Here is a 16,696-nt window from a genome sequence, read left to right as displayed (position 1 = left end):
TGGCTTCCTTGTCTTGCTATTTGTAGTTAACTTCTTATCTTCTTCTCGTACTGTTCCTTATTGTTGATGTGTATGCTCTATTGACCTTGGTAGTCATTTGATCTCGGTGACCTAGTGCTTTAATGGTTCTCAGACCTTGTTGGTCTGCAGTCGTTGGTGGTCTACAGACCTTAGTGGTCTACGGACCTTGGTGGCATTGCGCCTTGGTGGTCTACGAACCTTGATGGCATTGCGCCTTGGTGGTCTACAGACCTTGGTGGCATTACGCCTTGGTGGTCTACGGACCTTGGTGGCATTGTGCCTTGGCGGTCTACGGACCTTGGTGGCATTGCGCCTTGGTGGTCTACGGACCTTGGTGGCATTATGCCTTGGTAGTCGATGGACCTTGGTGGCATTGTGCCTTAGTGGTCTACGGACCATGGTGACATTGCACCTTGGTGGTCTATGGACCATGGTGGTATTGTGCCTTGGTGGTCATTCGACCTTGGTGGTATTGTGCCTTGGTGGTCATTCGACCTTGGTGCTTGAAAGTGCTGAAGTAGACGGCAAAAGTAGACGGATGTAGTCCAGAACAAACTATTTACTTTAAACTCCCAAAAAAATTCAAATCATTCTTGAAACCGGAATACTGTGATGTAATACTGGCTGAAAGTCGACTACTGCTACTCTACTGGTAGTATTTCTTCAGATGCTCTAAGTTCTAAGCGCAGTCTACCTTCTTGCCCCCTGGAGTTTTCAAGTGGTAAGTCCCTGGGTGTATCTGCTTGGAAATTATGTGGGGTCCTTCCTAGTTGGTCGTCAGTTTGCCCTCCTTCCTTGGTTGTGATGCTCTAGCCCTCCTTAACTCCTTCTAGCAGTGTTCTGGTTGTCACCCCCACCTGACCAGTGGCCTATGGGTAGGCTACCGATACAGGCCGATAGTCAATGTTGTTGAGTTGGCAAAAGCCTTGAACTTTGGATGTCAATTTGGTGGCAGGTAGATGGGGTACTGGGGCGAACAATTGACATTGCTTGCAAGTCTTGGCATACTATATGGCTTCTTCTTGCATCCATGGCCAATAGAACCCCTGGCGGAGGACTTTGTAAGCTAGCACTCGCCCTCCCATGTGGCTTCCGCATATCCCCTCATGGACCTCTGCTAGGGCATACTTGGCTACTTTGGGTCCTAGGCACCGAAGTAAATCAAGAGGCTACGCCAGACTGTGGTCGGTGCAGAGCATCATTGCTCTGATACCACTCTGTCACGCCCCCATCCCGATGTAGATATTTTGCATTAAATAGGAGGTGACTGGGACAACATGTGTCATCCCAATACCTACCAGGATCATAGATACAGTGTCCCGAGCCACAGTCCACCCTATCATCAATCGTGATAACAGCAAGGAATGTACCCAAATGGAATAAATCGTTCCTATCACAGAGTTAGCGGAAGCGAAATTAAATTAAATCATGTGAAATTATAGAGCATCGGTTCTCTAATGATAACACATAGTACAATATCAATGTTTGTAACCATTCAATCTCTCCTTATAATTAAACATAAAGTTTATACAAGATTATGGATGAATACAGAAATTAAATAATAAATAATTGCCACTATGGCACCATTCTTGGGTGTACATCTATATCCAAGTCACAACCACTGGCACCACCTGATTTGCATAGAACGGTGCTCGTCAAGAGGTTACCTGCATATCAACTAAAAAGGGATTGTACAACGGGGTTAGCTACACCAGCTAGTAAGGGAGCAAAGGGGAGTGCACATACATACACACAAACAGTTTCAAGCAAAATGATGCATGCTAATGTTAGATTCATTTTCCACTTAACACATAATTCTATCGGTCAAGTGTATGCTACTGTGATAACTCGGGAGACACTTAGGGTCACTTAACTTATCGCCCCAAGGAAACCTCAATTATCACACGGGAGCCTACGCCAGTAGAAACCATCTGGTCACCCAGTGGCAGACCCCGAGAGCCATCACTATCCCTGACCTGGCCTCTTCCACCTCCACAGGCAACAGGTGCTCAGACTATACAACACAAAAACCCCTATTGGCAAGGGTCGTAGCATAAGGGAATAAGCATCCTAGCCACAGATATACTATATGCAAGTCATATCATCCCGAGAGGTATTTCGAGTGCATCAACGTCCCATTCCATCTAGTACCCGGGAACCAGCACGGCACGGCACATACAGATCAGGATGGCATATAATAGTTTTCATAATTAAATAAATTGGGGTTCTGGTACCGGCACACCCGGCACTGTAGCCCAATACAATGGTGAGCATATTATCACGTTCATAACATTCACAATTGAGATAAATAATACAATGCGCATAATGCTAATAATTATATAATAGCATGCTTAAGACTGCCAAATATGTATATATTCAAACCCAACAAAGCCACCCAAAACCCACTCACCAAAATCAGGTGTCACCCGGCATGGTTGACATGAATCTCACTGGTGCACCAACTATCCATCGAGTTGGGTAGCCTAAACATACAAAAGCAATCATTAAAGCATGTATAGAAGGGTCCTATGCTAGGCCCCCAAGGTTAAAATCAAGTTTCAACCAAGACAGCACGAGCGGACTCACGGACCAAAGTAGCTGGGTGAATCCGTCCCTGACTCCATTCAGGCCAATAGGTCAAAATACAAGGAGTGGATCCACAGACGGAACTACTTACTTAGATCCGGTCGTGCATCCGTTTGATTTCTGAGACACACCTGAGAGTGAGCGAACCCACGGGCGGTTGCACCATCTTCATCTGCCCCTGCACCAGTTCGATCCCTGAGACATACTCGAGAGTGAACTAACCCACGGGCGAATGTAATAGATTGAATCCGTTCCTTCATCCGTTCAAGTCAAATCACAGGGATTACACTGGGTGTACTGACAGACGGTACCACGACTGGTGGATCCGATCATGCGTCCGGCGGAAATCTTTTCTGAGATTTCAAAGGGCTTCTTCTCCAACTTGAAGCTTGGAGCTCACCCAACACTCAGGGTCATGGAAGGGGTGTCTAAGTCTCCCTAGGGTCACTAGAACCTAGGTTTACCTCATGGATTCAAAATCACACAAGGGTTTGGTCTCAATTTGGTCCAAGGGTAAGGTTTTATGGCTTAGAACCAAGGTCCAACAACATTGGTTGCAAAGCAGCTCATAGGAGCTTGAACCAGGGTCTAGGTCAGCTCCATTAGAGCTCCTACTAAGGGCCAAGCTCCACCTTGAGTCCCAATTGGAACCCTAGGCTAGCCAAAGCTCAAGGAATCTACCGAAAATGAAAATGGAGAGAGGGAGAGAGAGAGAGAGAGAGAGAGAGAGAGAGAGAGAGCTTACCTCTAGATGAGCTCCACTTCAACCCTCTATTAATCCCTCCTTCCTCTTCCTTCCTCCCTTCCTTTCCATCTCTTCTTCTTATTCTCTTCCTCCAGCCTTGTCCGGATAGCAAGAGGAGTAGATGTGGGGCAGCCAGCCATCTTGACATGGCCTCCATCCTCTTCCCTTCCCCTCCTATTCCTCTCCTACTTCTACTTCTTCTTCTTCCTTCCTCCTTCTCCTCCTTTCCTTGTCTCTTCTCCTCCACGGTTTGCTTGGGAGGGGGAGAGATAAGGGAATAAAGGGGTTTAGGTTTATCTTTTAAGGGTTAGAAGGGTCTTAGGTCATGTTTGGTTAGGTACCCCCAAACACTAGTTAGTCTTTTGGGTTTAATTAGGTCTTAGGGCATGTTTGGTCCATGTCACAACCCATTAGGTCTATTTAGTTAGTTAGGTCATGTTTGGGTTAGGCCCAAGTCTTATAAGACCTATTAGTCCTTAGGCCTTGTTTGGTTTAAGTTAAATTAGTAAAACTCATTATTTACTTTCAAATTAAGTCTTATGGGCCCACTTTCATGGCCCATTTAACCAATTAATGGTAAGGGTGGGGGCCCATATGGTCTGAGGGTCTAATTAGGATGTCTGGGACACGGGGATGTGGGTCCACAAGAAAATAATCTAAAAGGGCAGGTAACAGCACAGGCGGATCCTCGAGCGGATTCAGTTAGAGTGAGTCCATTCGTGATTCTAGCACTGCTGTCAGGGCCCAATTTCAAGGAAAGTTGCGGGGCTTTGACCCATACTCTCAGGACTTCGTGGGGACGCTTATAATAAAATATTAGGTTCAAGGTCATTAATATTGTCCATTGCCACCATGGCATTACCCTTTGGTAAAGGTCTAAATTACCCCGACGCATTAGGGTATATTTCGGGTGCAGGTGTAACAATCTACTTGCACCATCCTACCATTCACTATATTCTTAGAAGAGAAACTCTCCCAATCACGGGAATGCTCATATTGTGAAAACTAGTATCGATCAAACTCGGGCTCTTCGGAAGAAGAATCATCTCCAGGAGATGGAGGTGGCATAGCTAATGGTGATGGCACGATGGGTATGACCACAGGCGCTTGCGGGTCACTGCCTTCCTTGCCGTGTTGTGTTTGCCACTGGAAGACATGGCTGCAACATTGCAAGAGGAAGAAGAACAAGGAGTTAGGGCATATAAACCAAAACCAAATAAAAAGGAAGAGGAAACGAGGACAGAAATGCAAAGGAAAAGGAAATGCAATAAAACTTACCTAGGGCTCGCTTATGTGCGTAGGGAAACTCGATTGGATGCTTGGAAATGATGGTGGAGTAGCCTATGAACACTCTTGAGCATAGCCTTAGGGGTTTAGAGCTCTCAAAATGGAAAGAGAAAGTGAGCAAATGAGCTTTCTGACTGAATATAAACTGTGTCCCGATTCTCTGGGTGATGTACTGGGCGATTGAGCCAAACGCCCAGTGAAACGCCCAGAGAATGGAAAAACAACAGAATTTGATATTTTCTTGAATGGGCTTATGATTTCTTACATTAAAAAGGTATATTGGGTCCCTTGAAGCACTTAGTTTGTTAATGTGGATTAACTCCAAAAAAAAACATATGTATAATATATTTTAAAAAAAATTGTATACATATAATGTAATAACAAATAAATAGATAGACAATGACAAGTAATGTATGGGATAAATAAGCAAGTGCAATGCATGAATGGAAATTTTTTTTTTTTGTTTTTCCTTTTCTTCGGCAACCTATTATGGGTGTAAATATGCATACATAAATAATATACATATAGCCCTGGATGTATGAACTTTTGTGTGGGTGATATATGTGGAAACCCAAACATAGGTACATAAGAATGTATGGTAGTAAGCAGTTGTGATATTACAAGAATTTATGCACTACCAATGACACCTCCCCCACTTATAGGTCCTACCATACCTATAGTCTAACCGGATCGTGGTTAAAACACAATAGATCATAGGGAGAAATAGATAGTTGTTCACTGCACGTGTCTGTACCTAAGTGGTGTGCTAGATTTGATAGAACACTGTTATTTGTGTACAACCTCGAGCTGTTCCATTTAAGATTCCTAATTGTGTTGTTTTGGTTCCAGTAGTGTTGAGTATATTTATTGAGTTAAGGTAACCATAGGAACCTAATAGCCAAATATTCTCCATGACAGGGTCTGACTGTGTTGTTCGGGGACCCCAGCAACATGCTCTACATTAGGCGGCTAAGGAAGAGATTAGCTTGGATTTAGGGGATTCAGGCTCAGGCAGAGAAGCAATTGATTGTCTACCTGGTACTTGCGGATACTAGTAGTGCAGAGGATCATGCCATTTATCTTCCTTAGAGGACGAGGTTAGAAGTGATCTAGGATACTTACACATTCAAGCATTTTGACTAGGAAGAAACTGAAGCGACTCGCATGCTAGATGGAGGTATAGACCAAGTAGTTGCTTACTAACATGAGCCTTTGATCTGTCATCTTGCATAAAATACCATGACATAAAACTCATTTCACACATGAAACTATTAGCAACGACAACCTAGTTGGGAACATCCTTGGTAGTTATTACCCCTTGCTGAAAATGCTAGTATTATTACACTAGAATTGTAGAAATGATAACACACATGTGTTAGTTAGAACTATATTTTTTTTTCTCCCTCGCTAAGGGTGTGGGAATATTAAACACAATGCTTTTTTTTAAAATTAATCATGGTCAATACCCGATCTAACCAGGGTGGTCGTCGTGGAAGATGCCCTCGTTTTGTTCCAGAAGTTGAGCTACCGAATGGAGCCGAAGCTCAGAACTTTGAAGTATCGGTTACTTCGTCGAGGGTACCACGAGTGGTCCCAAATCTAATACCGATGGCTGCCCCAACTGCTGCAACTGCACCTTAGCCAGGTATGGCAGCCGGACAGGTGAACACCATCATAACCACCATGATGCAAACCATGCAGCAACAACAGGAGTTGTTAGGCCAAATGTCTATACGGTTCGCGGCCATGATGCAACAACGAGCAGTGCCACCACCACCACCCAACCAACCTATACAATTTCTACCACCTGTGCCTCAACACACGGTGAAAGGCTCCACAACTAAGGTGATGGAAAGATTTAAGAAGCTTCAGCCGTCTGCATTCTCCAAACTAAATTCTAAGGTAATGCAACCAGAAAGGTGGATTAGCGCCTTGGATAAAGCATTCGACATACTCGAATGTACCGATGCGCAGAAACTGATATGCATTGGGTATCAACTATAAAATGAGGCGGAAGCATGGTGGAAGGCAATGAAGCCTAACTTGGAAGCGGTTCATCCCAATCCAACCTGGGAGCAGTTTAAAGAGGTCTTCTTTAAGAATTATTTCCCTGAGAGTTTTATAGAAAAGAAGGAATCCGAGTTCCTTGCTCTCGTGCAAGGATCAAAGATCGTGGTGGATTACCAGCAATAGTTTGAAGATTATTTCATTTCTCTCCGGAGCATATGAAGGGGGAAGCTAGCAAAACAAAGAAGTTTGAAAAAGGACTCAAACCGGAGATCGGGTCCACTCTGTCGGTCCTAGACATTCAGGACTACGCTCAAATGGTCGACAAGCAAAGACTATGGAGGACAGAATGAAAGAGAAAGAGAAGGCTACAACGTCGCCTTTGTCGGGTAAAGGGCCAAGCAACTATCAAAACTTTGGCTAGCCAAACAAGGCTTTTCGAGGAGCTAGCTCGAGCCCCAACCCGACACAATATCGACAATAAAACGTGGTCCAAACCTCTTTCCGCCCCACTTACAGTCGGCCTGGCCAACCCACTACAAGCCAAGCTACAACTGCAGCTCCGCCATCCTGACTTGCAACGAGCCAAGCAAGTTAGGCCTCTTCCCTAGCTGCACTGTCCAACAAATGCTACATGTGCCAAAAAGCGGGACACATGGCCAGGGAATACATACACCGTGGATAGAATTTTTCCAACAAAGGGGTTACTACGTTTCAATAAGAAGGGTAAGCTGAGCCCAAGATATATTGGCCCATATGAAATCCTAAAGAGGGTGGGACCCATAGCGTATCGACTGGCACTACCGCCGTCCTTGTAAGGCGTCCATGATGTCTTCCATGTGTCGATGTTAAGGAAGTATATCAACAACCCGGCACATGTGCTCTCAGCTGAACCCGAGCAACTAGATGCTGATATGACCTATGAGGAGCAGCCAATGGAGGTACTAGACAAAAAGGAACATAATATTCGTAACCGCACGGTCGCATTCGTTAAAATTAGGTGGGGAAACTGCCCAATAGAGGAAGCCTCGGGGGAACGTGAAGAAGAAATGCGAGAAAAGTATCCTCAGCTCTTCGAGCTACTGGGTAAGCCAATTTCGAGGACAAAATTTTTGTAAGGTGGGGAAGAATGTTAAACCTGCCCCAAACTGACTAGGATTTTTGCCTGAAGGATAGGAGCCAGTGACCAATCATCCAAAAACACTGTGGAGTATCACCCTAGTAGTTAAATTCAGTGGAGAACCCTCGAGGATGTCATCCAGTATACCTGTGAGAAGATGGGTTGCAGACCCATACAGCTACTCTGTCCACAGCCTGATGTACAGCTCCAGCTCCAGGTAATCTCTCTCCTACCCAAATATGTGGGGGCCACACCTGTTCAGATGTGTATTTGGTCTCAGAAGGGGTTTTGGTGGAGTGCCCAAGTGATAGGCCTAACCCCTGTGCAGGCCCACGGCACAAACAACAAAATTACTTTCTCTGGGCAATGCACTGGGCGGTTGACCCAAATGCCCAGTGAAATGCCTAGAGTGTCTAAAACTGACATTTTGGACTCCAGATACCTGGGAACCATGCATACATCCTGTGAACACCCTCTAGAGGTAAATGGGAATTTTATAAACTATTACCCACCTCTGGAATCAAGTGGACCCCACCTGTGCAACTGGAATGACCCAGAAATGTACCCAAAAATGCATTCTTGGGAATAGGGAACCATGGCCAAACAGGCCTTAAATGGTCTAAAGCTATAAATAGGAGGGGACAAGCCCTCCTATTCGTTTTACTGCCTCTACTGAAATAGAAAGAAAGAAAGAGAAGGAGAAGGAAAAAGAAGAGAAAAAAAGAGAAGGAGAAGGGAGGAAGAAGAGACCAAGGCTGATTTAGACATTGTTCTTAGCCTCCATACAAGATTAGAGGTAAGATTACAGTCCCTGTACACTATTGTTCACTATGTTAGATCCCAGTTCTCATGCCAGACTGGTGTGTCTCTGACCAGTAGTGCCTAGAGCACCACCTGAATGCCTAGGGAAGCTCTGGATCTTGCATGCAAGTTCTGACCATCTAATGAGCTGATCTGATGCTGCTACTGCAGTAGAGATCGAAGTCAGTCTTTGAGATGAACTGCACTGCAGTTGCACCCAAATTATGCTATATGGGCATTTATCTCTGCATGCAGAGGGATTTCTTCACACCTTAGCATTAGACCAGACTTGTTTTGAGTAAATACATGTAATTCATCCTTTGCATGTAGCCTAAGCTGGATCCAAAGCCTGAGCTCAACCAGGACAGCCATTCTCTGTGCTGTCAGAGCTTACCCCAGCTTCCAAATGGGTAACCTGACCTTGAATCCATTAGGATCAATCCATTTAGCCCTATTTTAAGTCCATGATCATCCAACTAGCTTCCCTGATCGAAATCATGGCCAGGCCTGCAGTAAAATCCAAGAAACTCAGCTGAAACTCGTGTTTAACAGGCTTTGGGCGATGCACTGGGCGATTGACCCAAACGCCCAGAGATGGTATTTGGGCTCAGATGTAAATTCTGCTTTTTTGACCTTCACTAATGGGCCTAGGACAACATGGGGAGGATGGAAATGATAAAGATACCCTTCCCCATTGGTCCTTGCTGTAATCCATACCTCGGATGCTCAAGTAGGCCCCATAAGGCCAGGTAACTATGCACAGAACTAGTTTTTGTTGGACTATAAACCCTTGCACTGGTTTATGAGGTTGATAGAGCCATGCATAGGCAGACCATGCAGTGGAAATACTGAGACAGATGAATCTTACATCTCTGGATGATGCACCGAGAGATTGATCTGAAAGCCCAGTGCAAGACCCAAAGAATTCTAAGTAATACTTGTATGAATACAGAGCCAGTCTAATTAAGCCTAGACCAACTCTATGACACTAATGTAATCTTAAACTTTATTTGATACACTTTATGATCCAGTTAACTAGGTTTTGATCCCGAGCTCGAGCCAAGCTGACAGCTGAGTAAGTAGGACTAGAACAAGGTGAGTGATTACACTATGTCTGTAAATGCAACATGACTAATGAGTCATGACAATTACAATAATGCTATTTACTTTGTTCACTTATTTCAATTGCTTTATATTCTGTTAAATACAGAATGCTTAACTAATGGATACTAAGAATGTACAATGAATGCTTGTATGTGAACTGCTAGATTAGATGTCGTAGCCGGCTTGGAAATGAGGCCTGTGGTAGCCCATAGAATGGGATGCGGTTGACACCACCTGACTCATACTATCCCATATAGAATGCATTGGGCTAGAGTATCATCACCCGTGCTATGCACCCTTGCCAACAGGGGTTAAGGTGTTGGATGTCTGTGAGACTACCCATATGAAAGAGAAAAAGAAAAAGAGAAAAAGGAAATTGAAATGTGTTGCACTGAAAAAGTGAATATGTGGCTATATGCCAGCAAAAGAAATATGTTATATTGAAATAAGGGTGGGTGCCTCATAGGTTAATCCCAAAGTGCTGGTCGGGCTGACCTTGGTGGCTGATGCAGGAGCTGATTGGTCCTCTCTAACATCTCAATGGGTGTATCGCGGGAAGGGGTTAAAAGCCCGCACCAGGGATACATGTATTGAGGATTGTAGTAGCACTTTTACCTGCCTTAGTTGTGATGTTAGGTGGATGATAAATAAAATGAACTGCATTTCATGTAGGACTCATATGGTTGTTTTTGCATGTACATGCATGGTTATGTTTCATTCATGGGCTCGGTGGAGCTCACACTCTTTTGTATATGCTTTTGTTAGATGATCTAGTAGGTGGATGTTTCAGTGGTGGGGAGGCTCATCTCGCAGAGATGGGCCATGGTTATTATGACTGTGTTGGTGTGGACCCAGACGAAGGTCATACCTCTGGTGCGAGTCGTTTCTGTGATAGCTGATGAGGACCCGTGATAGGTGGGTAGCTAACTCTACTTCTGACCATGGGATTCTTTTTTGTTGTATTAGGGATCCCTCTTTTGTATAGCTTTATTTTGGGGCTCGGGTTGCCTTGCCCTATTTACATTCTTTTGTATATGCTTTTGTTAGATGATCTAGTAGGTGGATGTTTCAGTGGTGGGGAGGCTCATCTCGCGGAGATGGGCCATGGTTATTATGACTGTGTTGGTGTGGACCCAGACGAAGGTCATACCTCTGGTGCGAGTCATTTCTGTGATAGCTGATGAGGACCCGTGATAGGTGGGCAGCTGACTCTACTTCTGACCGTGGGATTCTTTTTTGTTGTATTAGGGATCCCTCTTTTGTATAGCTTTATTTTGGGGCTCGGGTTGCCTTGCCCTATTTACATTCTTTTGTAATGCTTGGTTGGAAAGAGTTGGGACTGCTGTTGATCTGAGAGAGAGAGAGAGAGAGAGAGAGATAACCAAAACAATGATGGTTGTGTATATACTTTTTCTTTAGTTTCTCTAATGTTTAATGTAAATATTAGTTTCCACAGCACTCTGTGATATATATCTTTCATTATTGTGGATGTGTGTGTTTGTGAATGGATTAACAGCTTCTAGATCCTTGGGGTTTGGCGGATTGCTACCATGCAATTTGGGTCACCTACCTAATCCTCCCAGGGGTGGTTTGGGGTGTGACAAATATTTTACCGCACTTTTGATTTTTAGCAATGTTTACCATATTAAGATTTATGAAATTTTTAGCTTTGAGAAAAACCCCAGCATTAGAAAGTTAAAAATCGCACGTACTGCCAAAAATCCAATTTTTGTTCTTGAATTTGGGGGTTGACTTTATTTTCTTTTAGAATTTGATTTTTTAACTATTTTTATTAGATTCAAATAGGGGGTATTTGCTTATTTATGAATAATATATTGAGTAATTGTAAAAACTTTTACTTAAATGATATTAGGCATAAATAAGTGTCTGTCCTGATTTCTGACCTGGTTACTGGCATACTTAAGTATCTGTACTAGTTTCGAGCCAGGTTTCCCCAAGTTTCAATGGACATAAGTGTCGAAACTTATGAAATTACCAACATCTTAGTCGAAACCATCGAATTTCGATCGAAACCCTAGATTTTTTAAAATCACCCTTCAACTCATCTTAGAAACATGCGAAACCGAGTTAACTCGGTGGTTTTGACAGGTTTCGGTCGAGTTCTTCTTCCATGGTTTGAACCGATCGAGTGGTTTGGTTTTAGATTTAAGGTGCTTCAAAGACATTCGAGTTGGTTTTCACTTTAATTTGAACTTTTTCAATATCAACCGTTGGATGGTTGTCAGGCTAGGTGACGCACTGAGAGTGCACGGAAGTAGGATGGAAGTACCATCTTTGGAAGTAGAGGATCTAAATCCCCCAAGGTAACGGGATGGGTGCATTTGTTAACTTTTTACAAAAGTAATGGGGCACACGTAATTTTCCAAAACTGATGGGTGTTTTTGTAATTATGTGATACCTCAGGGGAGGTATGTAAAAAATTCCCAAACTAGATTTAGGGAAAAATAGCTTACCTTGGATTCCTCAAATCTTCTTCAAATCACTGCAGTCTTGTTGTAGATCAATGTTTCCACAAGTTTCTTGGCGTAATCTAATGATTTTCTATCGCAAAATGGATGAAATATCAGTTTTTGGAACCCTTTGTTAAAACCACCAAGATTACCGAGTTCAACTGGTCTCAGTCGAGATAAAGCATTTTTATACCTTGAGTTTGGTCTGGTTACGATTGAATCGAGATCTTGGTCTGGATCGAATCGATGTTGTTTTCTTAATTCGCCCTTTGTATTGTTTATGACTTGCAAAAAAAAAACAAGATATTTCTGACTTTAACTATTATTAAGCAACCTAGATCTCTAATCATGCCTACTCATAATTTGGCAAATCATGCCAGATTATACAACTCTTCAGAACATTGTATGTTAGACTTTTTTAATTAATTTAGTTTTATGTTCATACAAAAAAAGAGATATTTCTGAAATCTCGCCGAGACCTCGTTTCATGACTTAGGCATCAACCTTTGGCACACCACAGAAGCACAATGTGCAACTGCATTGGTAAGGACCTCTTAGGTACAGGAACAACAACTATGAGATTCTTATTGCTCAAGCGATCATGGTATTCCATACAAAACATGAATAATATAGAACTAATAACAAGTATGACTTTGAATAAAGTTCAAGTTTTTTTTTGGGAGAGGGGTGTGTCTTGTCCTACCATGGGCCCATAGGCCAACTATATAGGGTGTGTAGAGGGGAGGAGGGGATGGGGAAGGGAGTCATACATTATTAGACCGCTGGCAGCCAGTAGCCAGCACTTGCACTACGAGCACATTATTGTCTTGAGTTGAGTTGTAAAAAATGGACAGGCGCCATCAGGATAAAGATCCTCTCCAATTCTTTAATCTGGCAATTCCCGGCAATACCACCTTCCCTGTGTAACACCTGGCATGAAGAGATCCTGTGGTGGAGATTATTTTGCCCCATTTCATGAACCATAATCCGATTTGGCAACCGGGTTATGCTAACCTAAGTGGATTGTAAACCCAAAAACGTGGCTTCCTGAAAAAAAAAAAAATGGAAAGGGGATTTACTATCAATGACTTTCCCTCTCCCTCTCTCTCGCTTCATCTCCTTCCCTCCTTCCCACCATTGGAGAGCTTCAAGGTCTGAAACCAGATCCCAAAACTTACTCGAAAACGCTTCAACCCCTAGAGACTCTAACCTAATAACCTACAATTTTTAACTCCCCTTACTTCATTACTACCGTGACGATCCGTGAGTCCGTGCAAAACCCGCACGTTGGAGCTAGAGATCTCTGTGTGCGTATCTGAAGTCTGAACTGTGAAGATTGAAGAGCATTTTGGATTTCGGAAATGAGTGGCTAGGATGACCGAAGCTAAGAAGGGTTTGGTCATCTACTTCTTTTCCTGGATTACAGAGCAGATAGAGAGGGATTGATTGAGAAACGAATATGAGTTGGGCGACTGCACTAGGGCCGAAGGGAAAGAATTTTTTTTATCAAGCACTTATTGGTGTTGACAATTCATCAATTCTTCAAGTTGTTTATTTTAATGGCAAATTGCAGTCCATATTCGTACCACGATCCCTTTAGATACCCTCATCCCCCTCCAAATTCGGATTCATACCCATGTTCTACATTGCCTTCTCCTCCTCATCCCTATCCGGCACCATCCTTCATCTTATTCCTTTTCATACCAACAACCTCTACAGTAGCCATCGCCGGTGTATCACAGTCAGGACCCTTTGACGACCATTACCCCATCCCTCTCACACTGCGCCGTTTCCCAATCCAAACTCATCTCCCAAGGCGCTCTTGGTGACACGGTTACTGTGTTAAGTATTCAAACAGAGAAAATAGGGAAAGTGAAGAAATTCTGAATTCGAGTTTCAGAGGACTCCAAAAAGAAAAAGAATTTCATTGATTATCTTCGTTGCCTTCTCTACAACTGTAAACCTTTTTATAACTCTCCAATCAACCTCTAACTAACTCTAAACAGCTTCCCTTCCACTTGTCACTTATTCCTAACAACCACAACCAACAACTAACACATATGGTAATCTTTAGTCCACGTGGGTATCTTCTTGATTCTAGCTATCCTCCTCTCCTGTGGCTTCTCCTCCCTTGTTGACTCATCAGTATCTCTTGTTGACTCATCAGCATCAATCTCAATAGCAGATATGGCTTTCTTGGTGTTGTGTAAAATTGTCTCTTGATCCAGCAGTATAGGGGCTGCATAATTCGTATCATTACCATCCGCTTCAAAATGAACCTTGTCCTCAAGGTTCAAGGTCGGAAATTGAGAGTGAAACTCCTCCAAATTTTCCCAAGAGGCTTCCTCAGGTGGAAGCTGGTCCCATTGTACCAAAATCTGATTTTGCAAGGTGCCTTTACGCAAGATTGATCGAGTAGCTAACACTGCCAAAGGAGAATGAACAGGGTGATTCAAATATCTTAATGGAGGAAGAGGATGTTGTGCACTCTCTGAAGTATCTCCCTTGAAAGGCTTGAGCAAGGATACATGAAAGATAGGATGAATCTGACTTGCTGGAGGTAGCTTAAGTTTATAAGCAACATGGCCAATTTTTTGTAAAATTTTATAAGGGCCATAGAATCTGCTACTTAGCTTGTGATGTAATCGCTTGGAGACTGATAATTGGCGATAAGGTTGAAGCTTGAGCCATACCCAATCCCCTTCAGCAAAATGGACTTCCTTGCGATGAGTATCAGCTTGTTCTTTCATCCGACGCTGAGCTTGTAGAAGATTAACCTTTAATTGATGTAGCAGCTGATTTCTATTTTGCAATTCATGATCCACGGCTTCCAGATTGGAAAAACCAGAAATATAAGCTGGAATTGCAGGAGGTGCTCTGCCATATAAAGCATGAAATGGAGTCATATTAATAACACTATGATGGGAAGTATTATACCAAAATTCTGCCCATGGAAGGAAATGAGTCCATTGTGTAGGCTTGGTGTGGACAAAACTCCAAAGATACTATTCTAAACATCTGTTAAGTACCTCTGTCTGGCCATCGACCGGGATGATAAGCTAAAGACATATTTAGAGTGGTTCCACTTAACTTGAAGAGCTGTTGCCAAATCGGCTAATGAATATAGGATCTCTATCTCGAGACGATGGACTTAGGAAAACCATGTAACTTAACCACTATGGACACAAACAGTCAGCAGTGTCGAGAGCAAGAAATGTGTAGATAACACACCAAAATGTGCAAATTTAGTAAGGCGATCCACCACTACCAAAATAACAGAGTAGCCTCATGATGTAGGTAACCCTGTAATGAAATCCATCGCTATATCATCCCAGACCTGATGTGGAATAGGTAATGGTTGTAATAAACCTGCTGGTTTTGAAGTACTATATTTAGTTTGTTGGCAAACAAGACAATTTGTAATATGGGCAGTGATATCTCTCTTCAAAGTGGGCCAATAGAAAGAAGTTGAGATACGTTTATGAGTTTTGAGTATCCCAGCATGTCCGCCAATAGGACTATCATGAAACTCTTTCAGTATAGCTTGTCGAAGATCTGATGTAGAGCTGAGACAAATTCGATTTTTGAAATACAATAAACCTTGTTTAACTTCATAACCAGTACCAAGCAACTTACCTTCTTGCAATTGTTTGTGAAGAGAAACTATTGTTGGATCAACCAAATTTTCCCTCATAAGAAGGTCTAGGAAATCAGATTGTATAGTGGAGACAGACATAAGAACACTCTCTTTCAAACCAGGAGCTCTGGATAAGGCATCAGCCGCCTGATTTTGTTTTCCCGGTCTATATACAATTTTATAAGTGAAGCCTTAAAGCTTGCTTAAGTAATGATGTTGCTCCGGTGTTTGAATCACTCGATTCATGAGCTCCTTCAAGCTTCTATGATCTGTAATGATAAGAAACTATTGTCCAAGAAGGTAATGTCGCCATTTGAGGACTGATTGTGAAATCGCATACAGGTGTCTTACATATGCAGAAGCACTTCTCATTCGATTAGACAACTTTTTGCTGAAAAAGGCCAAAGGGTGGCCCTCTTGACTGAGAACAGCACCAACACCCACACCAGATGCATCAGTCTCTACTTCAAAATGTTTCAAAAAATCTGGCAAAGTAAGTACAGGAGCAGTAGTCATTGCAGTCTTCAAAGTATCAAATGCAAGTTGTGAGTCCTCAGTCCAATCAAAGGCGTCTTTCTTAAGAAGATTTGTGAGAGGAGCGGCAATCGAAGCATAATGGCGAATAAATCTTCTATAATAACCAGTCAGCCCCAAAAAACCCCTTAGCTGTTTAAGAGTTTGAGGTACTGCCCAGTCCACCATGGCCTGTATCTTGCTTGAATCTATTTGAACACCGAATTGAGAAACCACATGTCCCAAATATTCAATACTAGTTTGGCAAAAAGAACACTTGGACACTTGGCAAACAATTGATTAGTAGCCAAACAATGTAAGATAGTATGTAAGTGGTTGAGATGATCGAACGAGGTGCTATAGATCGAATATCATCAAAAACACTATGACAAATTTTCCGAGAT

The sequence above is a fragment of the Telopea speciosissima genome, chromosome 4 (assembly GCF_018873765.1).
Source record: "Telopea speciosissima isolate NSW1024214 ecotype Mountain lineage chromosome 4, Tspe_v1, whole genome shotgun sequence".
NCBI classification, from domain to species: domain Eukaryota; kingdom Viridiplantae; phylum Streptophyta; class Magnoliopsida; order Proteales; family Proteaceae; genus Telopea; species Telopea speciosissima.
Note: the sequence above shows the minus strand (reverse complement) of the source record.